This window comes from Chrysemys picta, chromosome 6 (genome assembly GCF_011386835.1).
Source record: "Chrysemys picta bellii isolate R12L10 chromosome 6, ASM1138683v2, whole genome shotgun sequence".
NCBI lineage: Eukaryota > Metazoa > Chordata > Testudines > Emydidae > Chrysemys > Chrysemys picta.
Window position 1 is genome coordinate 14,647,219 of NC_088796.1, and position 15,375 is coordinate 14,662,593.

Consider the following 15,375-nt stretch of genomic DNA (forward strand, 5'->3'; position numbering starts at 1 on the left):
TGATGGAGAATCCAAAACACCTCTAGGTAAGTTGTTCCAATGGTTAATCATCCTCGCTGTTAAAAATGTTCACCTTCATTCTAGTCTAAATTTGTCTAGCTTCACCGTCCAGCCATTGGATATCGTTATGTCTTTTTCTGCTAAATTAAAGAGCTATCTACTGTCAGAAATCTCTTCTCCCTGTCGACTGCGATTAACTCACCTTTTAACCTTTTCTTGGTTATGCATCACAGAGCTAGACTTTTTTAGTCTCTTGCTACAACAGAAAAAAACATGTATGGATAAACATGGCAGAATTAAGGCAGTGGAAGAACTCAGTCACATGGGGTGGTCTTGTACTGGGAGGTTTGGAGAGCTAGGTCAAGGACGGAGCAGAAGTAGGGCCATGGCATCCACCACTTAAGAGACCCACCAGGCAGTGATCTCTGTGGAGCAGAAGAGCACCAGTGTGATGGGCTAATTCAGTCTCAGGATTGTTTCTGTAATAGGAGTGGGTACAGAAGCCCAGCTCAATCAGACCCCTCTGTCACAGGCTTGTCACATGAGGGTTTTAACCCTAAGGGCTGTCAGTTTTAATAACGTTCTGTTCTGTCCATGCTAAAGACCTAATCCAAAGCCCATTGAAATCAATGGAAAGACTTGTGATTTCATTGACCTTTGGATCAGGCCCTGAATATTCCATTTCTAATTGTTCATCCTTTTACTTCAAAACCAGTTTTTCTTCAGATGTAGCAAAGCACATGCCTGTTTCCATGCTTGAAATGTCAACGTTCAGCCCTTTCTAAACTCCAGTCCCTACTAGGAATATCCACCCTTAGAAAAAGGGTTCCAATTTTTTTTCTTTGAAATAAGGCAAAATACAATTTTTGAGCTGCCAACTCTTGAGATTTTTACCATGAGTCTCAGTATATTTGGTTTCTTTTCTTATAGCCTCCAGCTGTTGGAATTAAGAGAGAACATGACAATCTCTGCTTTCCTTTAAAAAAAAAACAAATAAACTGTTTATAGCCTTTACAGTCATGGAGAAAAGCTTGAAAATATGACCCAGCTGCATCCGAAGGTCTCAGAAATCAGAAGCAAAGAAGAAAAGTGTATTATTCTCTCTCCTTAAATGCCTTTATTTTTAAGCCAGTCTCATGATTTTTGAACACATGGGGATGGCAATCCTGCAACACTCCAAATGGGGAAAGAAACTTTGTCCAAATTTCCTCCCTCCTCTGCAAAAAGAAAGCTCTCTTGGGCAGAGACCAAGCATGGAAATTTCAGCCCAAAAGGGGAGTGCTCCAGAAAGCTTTGAACTAGCAAATAAAACAGGGGCTTTGAATAGAAACAATTTTGTAGCTTTAACTCGAGTGTATAGCTGCTTATAATGGGAATCACTTTGCCCAGCATTGAAATGGAACCGCTGCTGGGGTGAAAAGCACAACTGTTTTGTTTAACAGCGTGCAACAACAATATAGAGTTTTCATGGCAAGAGCTGAATGTGACGTTATTGATATAATCTGGGACCATATAGATCATTGTTGCAACCAAGGTCCTGTAGTGGCACGCAAATCTTGTATAAAGGGGGTCAAATGGGGTGTCTAAGACAAGGTTATGGTTTACTGGTTATGATTAGGCTGTCTATATGTGTGTATCAATTTTGTAGTTGAAGTTATGAATATTGGCTCTATACTGTCTGTATTTCAAACTTATGCTATTCTGCTGGGTGACATCCCAGACAAACTGGTGTTAGCTCTGCCTAGCCTGCTTGATGGCCCATTAAGGACCATCAGCTATACAATGGACCCATTGAGAGAAGGCAAATATGCCTTGAGACTCAGCAAAGTATGCAGGAACTTGCCCATGTGACTCCAGACTCCATTTTGCTGTAATTTTCCACAGTAAGAACAAAGAGGTGTTCTTACACCTGGAAAAGACTATATAAGGCTGATGCCTCATCTCCATCTGGTCTTCAATCCTGCTTCATACCTCTGGAGGAACTTTGCTACAAGCTGAAGCTTTGAACAAAGGACTGAGGACCCATCCCAGCAGGGGATGTATTCCAGAGACTTGATTTGAACCTGCAGTTTATTCTATCGCTGCTGCAAACCTGAACCAAGAACTTTGCCATTACTGTATGTAATTGATTCCATTTAACCAATTCTAACTCTCATCTCTATCTTTTTCCTTTTATGAATAAACCTTTAGATTTTAGATTCTAAAGGATTGGCAACAGCGTGATTGTGGGTAAGATCTGATTTGTATATTGACCTGGGTCTGGGGCTTGGTCCTTTGGGATCATGAGAACCTTTTTCTTTTACTTGGGTATTGGTTTTCATAACCATTTGTCCCCATAACGAGTGGCACTGGTGGTAATACAGGGAAATTGGAGTGTCTAAGGAGATTGCTTGTGAGACTTGCGGTTAGCCAGTGGGGTGAGACCGAAGTCCTCTTAGTCTGGCTGGTTTGGATTGCCTTAGAGGTGGAAAAAACCCCAGCCTTGGGCTGTAACTGCCCTGTTTGAGCAATTTGTCCTGAGTTGGCACTCTCAGTTGGGTTCCGCCAGAACCGCATTGTCACACTGAAGAAGAGGGAAAAGACAATTGACATAATGGTGTCTTAGTGGGAAACAGAGGGATTGTTTAGGAAAATAGTGTGGCTTTCAAAAGGAAAAGCTTATTCGGTGCTCCAGTATTTTGAAGTTAGTAACCAGTGTTCAGAGGCTCTGCATTAAAACTGTCTGCACTTAGTCCACATGAATGCAGAGCCTGACTGGGGACCACAGGTCTATTATAGACAAATTAAAGATTATCTGCTGGAAATTATATTATCCCATGACCCAAGTCGGGCCTTTCCTGATTAGTTTTCTTCCAAAGAAGCAGCAACTCTCTCTGAGGAGCCTGTTTAATTGTATTACTAGCCCCCTTTTCATTAGGATCATTTAGAAATAAAATAAAATTAAACTTTTTATTTCCCTGTGGACAAAGGGTGGACATGGGAACAATTAACGACTTAACACAGCACATCCATACTTGGTGTAACTCCACTGAATACAACCCACGCCCTCGGCCTGCAGGCCTTTGCCCCACGAATAACCCTTCCTGGTGTGAGTGAAGAGTCGTGGGGTCCGGCCCCATAACTCTCTTCAGAGGGAGAGCCAGGCCCAGCCTCTTCACCAGTTTTGCTCCTGTTAGGGAAATGTTCTCAATACAGAGGGACTTCCTTCACTCCATGGCTGTTGTGTTCCACCTGCCTGCCCTTCGCTGCCCCTTCCCAGACACCGTCTGGGATGCAGGCACTGTGGGTCGTGCATGCTGCTTTTTACAGTGGACCCCAAAAAGGAGCACCAAGGGTTTGCTCTAGGCAGAATGGACAAGCAGACTCCACCCAGACTCTGCTCTGCCACCTCTTCCCCCCACGGTGCAGGCTGGGTAAAAGCCAGAATTTGTAGTAGCTGTATCCTCTCTGCTTTTAAAGCAGCCCATGGTAATGGATGGGGGGTGGAAACAGAGGAAGAGGCCTTTTAACAGCTCTATAATAGAAGGAGCACAATAGCGTCTGACAAGGCTTTCTCACATCGGAACGCTTGCCCTTCAAACAGGGACGCCGGTCAAGATTTAGCTACACTCGCAAAACAACCATCTTGCTGGCTACAGCACTGTTGTTCCATTGCAAACGTGGCTTCATCTTTTACAGGCGTAGCATGGGATCAGGCCAGGTACAAAGTCCTTAGCTGGAATTGATATGCAAACTAGATACAATCAACTCAGGATTGAATAAGGACTGGGAATGGCTGAGCCATTACAAACATTGAATCTATCTCCCCTTGTAAGTATGCTCACACTTCTTATCAAACTGTCTGTACTGGGCTAGCTTGATTGTCACTTCAAAAGTTTTTTTTCTCTTACTTAATTGGCCTCTCAGAGTTGGTAAGACAACTCCCACCTGTTCATGCTCTCTGTATGTGTGTGTATATATATCTCCTTGATATATGTTCCACTCTATATGCATCCGAAGAAGTGGGCTGTAGCCCACGAAAGCTTATGCTCAAATAAATGTGTTAGCCTCTAAGGTGCCACAAGTACTCCTGGTTTTTTTGCGGATACAGACTAACACGGCTGCTACTCTGAAACCTAGTATTTCTGTGTATCGTGGTAGTGCGTAAGAGCTCCCGTCATGGACCAGCACCCCATTGTGCTAAGCATTGTACAATCTCAGAACAAAAAGATGGTCCCTGTCCCAAAGAGCTAACAATTAAAATAAAAAAAAAACCTCACTGACACCAAAACTGGCTTCGGGTCCTTTCTCATCAACGCTATGAATCTGTGTTTTAACTATGCCAGAGTCTATAGCAGCGATACTCAGACTGAGGCACGCAAGCCGGAAGTGGCTCGTTAATGTGTCTCCTGTGGCTCTCTGCAGCCCACGGTATTAAAACACAGTGTGATTTATTATTAACCAGTCTAAATTATTAACCAATCAGGATGCTTTCACTATGTTATTAACCAATTGAGTTGATAAAATAATAATACTTTGTCAGTCATTTTGCTGTGAGAATAATATATATAAACAATGAGTTCGCACTACTGTGGCTCTTTTGGGTAATGTTGATCGCTAATTTGGCTCCTGAACTACTGAGGTCTGAGTGTCACTGGTCTATAGTATTAAAAGTGTGACTATGGTACTTAGTTTCTCCCCCCAGTCCCCATAGATAGGTAGTAAAATACTTCCCTAACTAATAGTAGCAATGTCGGAATTTGAGGGCTGATCCTAGCTTGTGTATGTCAGTGGCTCTAGCAAAGATTTTAGTGCTCCATGTTGGTTGATGAGGGACTCCTGCCTCATTCAGTGCAGAGAGCAGACAGAACTCTGAGGATGAATCATGGTTCAGGAAAACCTGCAACTGTGCCTTGACCAGAGCATGGGCAGATGAGAATGATGCTTTCACTTTTTTTCATTAAAGAACTGGCAGATGTCTGCTCCTGGTTTGGTGATTTCATGTTCAGGTTGTTTAGTGGGAAAATTCTGGATAATGTGAAAACTACCAAATTGAGGTCTAGTCCGTGAAAGACTGATGCATGTGCATTAAATGCTCATGTGGGCAGTCCTAAAGGGATAGTGTAACACTGACAGACCCTGGTTGTTGGCAGGCAGGATTGAACCAGGGACCTATGAAGCCTGAGCTTCTACCGCATGAGCTAAAAGCCAGCTGGCTGTTAAGCAAATTCATTAATCTCTCTCTCTCGCTAAGTGGTCTTGGTGCCACTAGATGGGACAGAACACCACACCCAGGAGGTGTGTGGGTTACATACTTCCCTTAATTGAGGAGACATGTCCCGAGCTTCAGAGACTTCCCAGTTGATATCTCAGGCGAGCCCCCACTTGTAACACCGACAGATCCCAGTTGTCAGCAGGTGGGATTGAACCTGGGACCTCTGAAGCTTATTGCATGAGCCTCTACTGCAGTGGTGGGCAACCTGCAGCCTATGAGCTGCACGTGCCCATCAGGGTCATCCGCTGGCAGGCGCGAGACTGTTTGCACTGACTGTCCTCAGGCACGGCCGCCCGCAGCTCCCAGGGGCCGTAGTTCATCGCAGGTTGCCCACCACTGCTCTACCGCATGAGCTAAAAGCCAACTGGCTGTTAGCTAAGGCTGTAGAGCAAACTCATTAATCTCTCTCGCACTAAGTGGTCTTGGGGCCACTAGCTAGGACAGAACACCAAACCCAGGAGGTGTGTGGGTTACAATAGCACCATTGCCAATGACATTATATGGGTTTGATCATGTCTTATTTTTCAGCTGGAGCCTGGAAACCCCATTTTAAAGGCTTCCAGACAGTGTGAATCACAAATTCCTAAGGATAGTTGAGCCAAACGTTGGGCCCAATTCCCTGCTGCCCTGCACTTTGAGGAGTCACTTACAGAAGCGCAAAGTGGGTGTAAAAAACGACCGGATCACAATGGTTGCATTTCACACTCAACGGACCAGATCCTCAGCCGGTGTAAATCAGCATCGCTCCCCTAAAAAATCCTGGAACGACATCTGTTTACCCCATCCGAGGATTGGACCCAGGGACTTCGCACTGGGGTAAAGTGAGTAACACAAGGTGCAGGATGACAGTGAATTGGGCCCTCTATTGCCAGTTCAAGAACTGTATTCTGTTTGTAAAACTAGATACAATAAGCAGACCAACAACAATGGAACCTGTTATAATCTGATCCCCAAATGCAGGGATTAAGGCAGATTCTACTGCCTGTTTGTAAATAGAAATTTTCACGGTAAGGTTGGATGAGATTTATTTTATGTCACAGGAGAAATAAGAAGGTTCAGGGCAGAATCTCTCAGCTTGTTGTACTGACGAGAGAGCTGAAGACAAATATCCAACCACACTTCTATTTTTGCTGCTGTTGACTGGATTTGATTTGGAGTTTTCTAAAGCCTGCAAGTCCCTCAGCTGCATTTTCAGTGCCAGAAACTTTGAAAAACAACCAGTCCTGGGCTGGAGGAGGGGTGCTATTCTCCCTGCGATGTGCACACATAACTCCCATTGATATGAATAGGAGTTAATATGCATGCAGAGCAAGTGGGAGAGAGCAGTGAACTCTCAGGGCTCACACTGGGTTGGCAGGCAGGTGGAATTCATCGGCTTTTCTTGGACATAGTGCAGGTGGTGAGGGTGGAAGAGGTGAGTGAAAAGATGAGATGAAATATTAGGACAGGGAGAACTTGTATATTTCAGCCATGCTATAATGAGGAGAGGTGAAACAGCTACAAGTGGGACTGGGTGCAAGTTTTGCACTTGCTCTATAGCCTAACCCATGCCTGTCAGTCATCGTCTGTCCAAAGAAACGACTGTGTAGAGTAGACTGTGGAACCCAGAGACTGACTGGGTCATTAGTCTTTCCCTCAGCCAGTGCAGTGTTCTAGACAGCATTACCAAGTCCAGTTTTAAGTTAAAAATAAAATAAACAAACAACTCTTATTCACCCAAAGAGCAAACTCCATGTACAGCAGAGTTAGGGTGACCAGATAGCAAGTGTGAAAAATTGGGACGGGGGTGGGAGGTAATAGGAGCCCATATTAAAAAAAGCCCCAAATATCAGGACTGTCCCTATAAAATCGGGATGTCTGGTCATCCTAAGCAGAGTGAGCCTGCGGTGGGCCTTTGACATTTGTCAAAAACTAACTGCTGAGAGAAAAGGCTATGAAATGTCTTGGTATACTAGGCAGAGAGTCAGTTTACCTGTTTGATATTATCCTGCCTGACTGCATGGAATTCAGTCAAAGGAGGCTGCTGGAGGAAACAAACAGGAAATGAAACAATGACTGAGACACGGTACCTCCAGAGAGACTGTCAAGGGTCTTTCTCTAAGGAAACAATGGAAGAGCTTTTAATGGAGAAATGCCCACCTGCCTTGTTCCAGGCTAGAAGGTTATTTTTTCACAGGCCGAGCATAGGATCAAAGGGGCACTACCACATTAAAGTCCCCAGCCTAGAGAGGAAGGGGGTTGAGTGGCCAGAAGCAGCACGGGTAGAATGCCGCAGGGCTGGTGTCTCTCTGAGGCCAGGTGGAGGGAGTCTGAGCTAAGTGGAACATACCCAAAATTTGCAAGGAAAGAATAGTGTGAGACCCAGGCATTATAGGCCTTTTGTTTTATCCCTTTGTTCTGTGTGCTGTGTACCTCTGTGTGAATGAATAATGCTTTGCATTGAAGAAGCTGTTGTTGAGTCACTTCAATCAGGCCTGGTCACAGACCTCCAGGGGAAAAGGGCATATAGATGCCAAACCTGCCATATTATCATGGTTGGTAAACAGGAGGGCGGCAGCCAGGGCCGGCTCTAGCTTTTTTGCTGCCCCAAGCAGCAAAAAAAAGTGCTGCCCCCCCCAGGCCCCCCTGCCGAGTGCCGCGTCGCCCCCCCCAGCCGAGCGCCGCCGGAACCCCCCCCAGAGCACCGCCCCCCGCGCTGCCTCCCTGCTGAGCGCTGCCGGAACCCCCCGAGTGCCAAGCCCCGCGATGCCCCCCCCGCCGAGCGCCGCGACGCCGGAGCCCGCCCCCGCCCCCTGCCAAGTGCCGCCGGAACCCCCCTCCAGCGCCGCGCCCGCGCCGCACCCCCACCGAGCGCCGCGCGCCAGAACCCCCCCCCCGAGCTCCGCGCTGTCCCCCCTCGCCGAGCCCCGCGCAACCGGAGCCCGCCCCCCCAGCGCTGTGCCGCCGGAGCGCCCCCCCCCGGCGGAATGCCGCGCTGCGCTCCCCCCGCCGCCCCTTACCAGGTGCCACCCCAAGCATGTGCTTGGGTGCCTGGTGCCTGGAGCCGGCCCTGGAGGCAGCCCAGATACCCAGTCTAAGAGGGTTGCGTGGTTCCACATGGGGAGGAGTGCACTCAAGAGGGATTAAAAAGGGTCTAAAGCACAACTTGCTCTGTAACCGTGACAAATACAGAACTAAAAATACAGTATGTCCCCATTTATCAGCAACCCTGTTATCCTAAACTCTGCTTTAACCGAATCTCGACCTTGTTCCCCATGTATCTCATGCTGGGGGACAAGGAAGGGATTCGGCTTAAGTGGAGATTTAGATAGTAGAGCAGAAGCCCCTGACCAGGACTGGAGCAGAATGAGCTCCAGGCCTCAGGGGAGCTGAATGGCTCCGGCCGCAGTACATGGAGCTTTCTGCAGCCCCACTGTCTCAGGATTGAGTGAGTGGGGCCATGACAGCAGAGCTGTAGCGGGCTCCCTGTGCTGCCACAAGGCCAGTAACATCCGATTCCTGCAGGCACAAGCTGAAGAGAAGCTTGCGGTCCTGGCAGTACAGAGCTGAGTCCTGGCTGGGGGATCTCTGCTCTGCCTCGCTAGGACCACAGCTACCCCCCACACCTTGCTGTAGCAGGGATTGGGTGTCACAAGCCCTGCACCCCCGCTGTCATGAAAATGTGTGAGCAGGGCAGAGCAGAGACCCCCAGCCAGGTCTGCGAGAAGGAGGACAAGCGCCTGGCCGCATGAGAGATCACCCCGCTGCTGAATGACTCCTGCCCCCTCTATTATTCAAATTCTCAATTATCCAAATAAAACGCACGTCCCCCCCCATGCTACTCCGATCAGGAGTATGCTGTATATAAATCTTATTTAACAGCAGGTGTAGTGTAGCCAAAGGAGAGTGCTATTGCAAATATACATGCTGTAAACAACTAAATAGTCATGCAAGTCAACTCAGAGACTCTGTTATGTAGGAGTATCAGAGGGGTAGCCATGTTAGTCTGAATCTGTAAAAAGCAACAGAGGGTCCTGTGGCACCTTTAAGACTAACAGAAGTATTGGGAGCATAAGCTTTCGTGGGTAAGAACCTCACTTCTTCAGATGCAAGTAATGGAAATTTCCAGAGGCAGGTATAAATCAGTATGGAGATAACGAGGTTAGTTCAATCAGGGAGGGTGAGGTGCTCTGCTAGCAGTTGAGGTGACCTTGTTATCTCCATACGGATTTACACCTGCCTCTGGAAATTTCCGTTACTTGCATCTGAAGAAGTGAGGTTCTTACCCACGAAAGCTTGTGCTCCCAATACCTCTGTTAGTCTTAAAGGTGCCACAGGACCCTCTGTTGCTTGTTATGTAGGATGCATTGTAAACCTCATTACAGATACTCTTCAAACCACACAGCTCCTGCACATTTGGGGGAACAGTGAACACATAAGTAATGCTTCAAAAATCTAATGTGCTACAGTCACCCTTTGTTTTATAACCGGTGTGGTATCCTAAAGTGGTTCCCTGACACTTCTGCCTTACTGGGAACAGTCTCGGTAGTCTTCTCTATCAGCCTCTGCTTCCCCCTTCAAAAACCCTTTCGTTTTTACAACGTTCGCTGCAAGTGGAGAATAACAACAGACTGAATTTTCTTGCCTCACCAGCTTCCTCCTTTTCAGCAAAGGCAAAGAATTCTAACCCAAGGGTGACCCCAAGCACAGTCTACTCCCTGTTGCTAGGGTTGTAGCTCCCTGCTTTCAGGCTGTGTTTTCACTAGGAAGAAGGGTATGTTATCAGGTGTTAATTAACACAAGGTAAAATGCTAGTGATGACAAGGCAGTCTGTAGTCCTCACATGTTAGGAGATCATGGTAAAACCTTGGGTATCTGCTAGTGCAGCATTTCTCAGATATGGCCACCATGGCCGCATGCGACCATCAGGGGCTTTTCTTGTGGCCACGGCCTCCTGGGCTGTTATTGGGGGGTGGAAATAGCAGCCCCTTCTTGTTGCTCCTGGATGCACCACCTTGGTGTTGATTGCTGGGGCCGCCAGCAGTGGTTATGCCCTGCTCCCCATGTGAAGTCACCTGGCGCACAATGCTGGAGAACCAGGCAGCCGGTCAGCTTCCCAGGGGCAGTGGGGTTCAGGCTTTGGGCTTTACCCCTGAGGTGGCAGGGCAGTGGAGTGGGGTGGAAGTGGGGGGCAGTCTCTGGCCACAGGGCTTTTAACCATTGCCCCTAATTGCCATCATGATACCTCCTCCTGTATGCTCCTTTTCCCCTTCCAAACAGCATAGCCATTATCGGATGCAGCTAACATCTCCCAGCTAATAAGGAATGGCGGAGAAAAATCAAAGTAGATACCAGAGGAAAAGAATGGTTGCAAATGACAATAAGGCTCAGATGACAGAGGAATATAACAGGGAACTGTGCCCTAGAGCGATGTGCAGTAAGTCCGGAGTGCCTGTCTAATGCTATCTGTCAGACCCCTGCAAAATACACAAGATTGTGGTCGGTCCTATGCCAAGCCCAGCAAAAAGCTAATTTGTTGTTGTCAGTGGTTAATATGAATCCACCCTCCAGAAACCCTGCAGTTTTTTATGTCGGCATTGAAGGTGCTTTCTGTTGTTCTGCACAAGCAGAATGGCACATTCACTAAGACAAGATCTGCCTTGCCTGGTATGGTAGGCTAGCGCGCATCCCAAACCACAGTGTCTTCCAGAACACCACCTCTGCTAGCCATCAGGAAGGCATCTTTAGCTGTCCTCCAAATGGCTTGGTCTTTGCAAATACGTGCATGTATCCTGAGGTTTGTGAGAGAAGCAACACCTTAAAATGATAGTTTATTCTTACATATATGATAATACGTTGTACTTCTATGGTCTCTTTCATCAGAGCATTTCAGAACCCTTTTACAAACATGAATTAACTAGGCCTCAAACAATCCTCGGGTAGGAAGTATTAGCCCCGTTACACAGATGAGTACTGTGAAGTGGAGGGAGATTGAGGGGTTTGTGTTGGATCATGCAGAGAGTCAACATGAGAGGCAAGGAAAGAACCCAGGTGTTCTGACTTCTATTCTTGTTAACTCTAGGCCATGCTATGCCTCTCTTTCACTTCTGCACTTCAAACTATTAAAAGGGTGAGGGAAGTGGATGGACTGGAGAACTGAAAGGCATTGTGGGAATCCTAAAGCAAGTACACTTGTCACCTGTAAAAGAGGCATGGTTAGCCCAGAAAAGACAGAGAGCAGGGAATGTCCTCAGTTGGTTGCAATGTACCTTGATCGTAGGAGAAATGCCCCACTTACTTTTACCTAGGGCTGTGAAACTGTCTTCTAATTCCTGTGTCTCTTATGCATGACTCTCCTGCGGGGGCCTGTTTGATTGTGACTACCTTTTTGACCATACTGATGAAGATGCCATGCCGTTGGCTGAAGCTGACCTGGGAGTTATTCGTGAGGAAGCTAAGGGATCCTTCCAACCCTGATGAGTTCATGTTTGCAAAGAGCAAGGTGCACTGCAGTGCAAAATGTGACTGAGCCATGGGGACCGGGAGCTGAAGCCTCAACTAACATTGCACAGTATTGCAAGTAGTGGTGGGTAAGCCTCAAAAGGCCCAGTGCTGCTCGGAAGAGTTCAGTTCCAGGGGTAGGTTATATTTATAATTTTTTTACGTACAGGCTCCACACTGGCTGGGACATGCATGAAGACACTGTGCCTGATTCTGCTCTTGCACCAGCTTTACACTGGTTTAATTTCATAGCATCCACTTGAGTTCCTGTCACTGCTATTGACTCCAACGGGCTTTGGGTGGAAGTGAGATCAGAAGCAGGCCCACAGGCCCTGCCACAGGGTGCCTACAATCTACAAGGGATGCGGGCGGCGTCTGATTTTACCCACCCGTACTCAAAAGAGGGATGCAATCCTCATTCAAACTAAATGCTCAGGGATTTGTGGGGAGTTTTACCTGTAGGAGGGCACGAGGAAAGTGCTCATGGAGAAAGAAGCCGGTATCTTTGCTTTCTCTGAAACATCCAGTAATGGCCACTACCGGAGGCAGGATACTTGACTAGCTGGGCCATTGGTCTGATCTGGTTTTAAAATTCTTGTGACCTTACCCATCTGCTTTTTGCAGCTATCCTCTAGCACACAGGTAGCTCTCCGCCTTTAGACAATAACTAGTTTCTCTTTCTGCAGCAGTGGAGAGCTCAGCACAAAGAGCCTTATTGATGGGTGGTCTCAAACTTCTAGAGCTATCGCAGAACAAAGTGGCTCCTGTTAACTGACCAGCTAATTCTGTAGCTGAAGGAAATCAAGTGTCTCTCTCTCAGGGATTTGTGCTCAGAGTACGAAAGCTGATAAGCATAATGCTCAATTTTCATGAGTGAGGATGGCAACGAATGCAAGAGAGGATTTGCAAAAGCCAGCGTTATCAGAAATTCAATTACAAAGCCAGCTCTTCGGGAGTACAGACCCATCCTCCGTTTCAGTGACCCGATGCCAGTGAATCTGGTACCAGCTTGAAAATAGACTTGGCATCGTTCATCTCCCTGAATGCAAATGCCCTTCTAAAAATCAATAAAAAAAGGAGCACGTAGGTCTGCCCCTGTGCGCCATGTTTCCAAAGCGAGGCTGTGCCATCCTTTCCTCTTGCTATGACAATTCAATGTTTGCCTGGTAGTGGCCCTTTCTGAAGCTTGACTAATGTTCAGGAGGGATAGTCTGGAAGGTCACACACAGGACTGCGTGGCAAGAGGCCTTGATTCTATTTCTGGCTCTTGCCACAAATTTCTTGTGTGGCCTTGGGCAAGTCACTTCACCTCTCTGTGCCACCGTTTCTCCATCTGTACCGTGGGCTAGTACTCACTTGCCTCACAGGGTGCAGTGAGGCTAACTTACCATTTGGGATTTGCACTCACAGCCACAGGTGGAATATGCTGCACATGTGCAAAATATGATACTCATCTGTGACATGAACAAACTCGCGGTGGGTATTCTAATCAATCCTGACCTAAGGAAAGAGGAGAGCAGAGCCACTTGGTGAGGTTCTGTGTCAGTTGAGGGTTGGAGAGGAATCTAGAAGTCCTCTGTCTCCAGTCTTGGCTTCATTTCCTCCTTACAGTTTCAAATAAATTGCAAACCAATTGGATTAATGGCTATTAGAACTTTGATCTATCTGTCAAGTTTTTCTATAGTACCTTTCACCATAGTATGTACCGTAAGTGTGCAACATCTCTGCGCAACCTATTGCTGGCCACATTACTCCTGTTGGAATCTTGTAGAGGATCACTACATCTCCATGATGTGTCCTGCAAGCTATCCACAAGGGACTGGGAGACATTGTAGGAATTACCTTACTTTTCTCTCCCACCTCCCAAAAATACCCTTACCTGTATTTGTAACAGTACTTTCACATAAGGGATATTTAAGCTGAGCAGTACACGAGAGGCTGAAATGTGCCTTTAGCTATGCCAATGTAAATCCAGAGCAACTCTTCAGAAGTCAGTGTGAGTACAACACTAGATTAGCAAGAAGGGAACAGTTTGCAGGCAAACTGGCCCAGATCCTCAAAGGTATTTAGGATCCTGAGTTCCATTGAAATCAATGACACATTGGAACTATTTCACACATTTCCCTCCAAAGCTGTATCGTCCCTTTCTTTCTGGGCTAACCAATCAGTCTATTCTTCGGGTATAACTCAGAACAGAATCTGGCCCAGTGTCTTTGTATCTCAGTGTCTCACAGCTTGTGCCTTGAGAAATTCATTCTTCCCAGTCTCTCTTTCCTTTGCAGTTATTGTGTTATCTCTGACATTATACATCTCAGTGTTTCCAAGCGTCATCTCTCTGTCTGACACTGGCACAGACAAGGTTACTGGGGAATGAGCTCAACTCTTGATCTACTTCAGCCGCTTCAGGACAACTGCACTAATTCCAGCTGAATAGTGGTGCTGGGACATGTCAAAGCTTTGTCCTAGGCTCTTGAATGCACTGGTCTGGTGCTGCTGGACACAGCCCTCAAAGAGAAGCACTCCTGTGAGCACCAGAGGGCCCTCAATTCCCGCTGAAATCAGTGAGAGCACCTTGCTGGATAACACCCTGGGTGGTGTGTTGCCTGCTTTGAAATGCTTAGACAGGTCTGGGTCAAGAAAGGGGCCCATTTAATTCCCAGTGTGTAGCAGACTCTGCTCTCAACTACAGAAGCAACCAGTTGGTTTACCTGGCTTCCCTCTACTGCTCCCCTATGGATACTGTGAAAACTCCCCTCTTGCTGCTGCTTCTTTGCTAAGAAGATTGGGGACGAGATGGGCCTCATGGTTTTATGTTCTGGAGATTGGGGTGATTTTTTTTTCTTTCCCTGATTGTAGACAGGGGTTATTTTTTCACCCTCTCTTAGTTTTGTGAAGCATCTGGAAAGTTGATCTTGATAGGAACTGTCACATATCTGCTTAGTGTAAAACTTATCAGCACAACTAACTCTCCCCTGGAAATATTTAATCATAAACACATCGGATGGGATTATCAAGGTGCCTATGTCCCGTAGATCTGGTGGTCCCATCTGGCAATAAGTTCTATGACTCTTTGGAATTGGACACCACGGCTAGATTTTCAATTCTCTGTTCAACTTGACTCTCTCTCTCTCTTAATGACTTGCACCGCTGCACACGAGATCACAGTCACAACTGTAGCAACCTTCATGGAACTTAAAGGGAGGAGCAACAGGCTTAGGAGGAAGCAACAGAAAGTGGTTCCTTTGACACATGGCTAGACTGCTAAGCTGCAGAAGCAGCAAGTCTGTAAATAGTTGTTTAACTAAAGTGGCTCTTTAATAAAGCAAGCCTGGAGTCATTTCATGTTATTACCCAGCACATGGTATGTGAAACAACAGCCATGGCCTCTTTTCCTTGTTCTGCTTTTCACAGCTAACTCTTACTATGGTTGGATTTTTGTTTAAAGTGGAATTCCCTTGCCACTCCCAGCTCCTCCCACCCTAATGCTCTGCCAATGTGCAGTAACAGCCAGCAGAAGTACATGTTGCTTTGTGTCTGGCTAAGGGCCTGACAAGACTAAGCAACAGCTTACCATGCCTTTAAAGACAGCATCTCCCAACTGCCAGGACAGGCTGTGAAAAGAACATCATCAAGGAGATGGA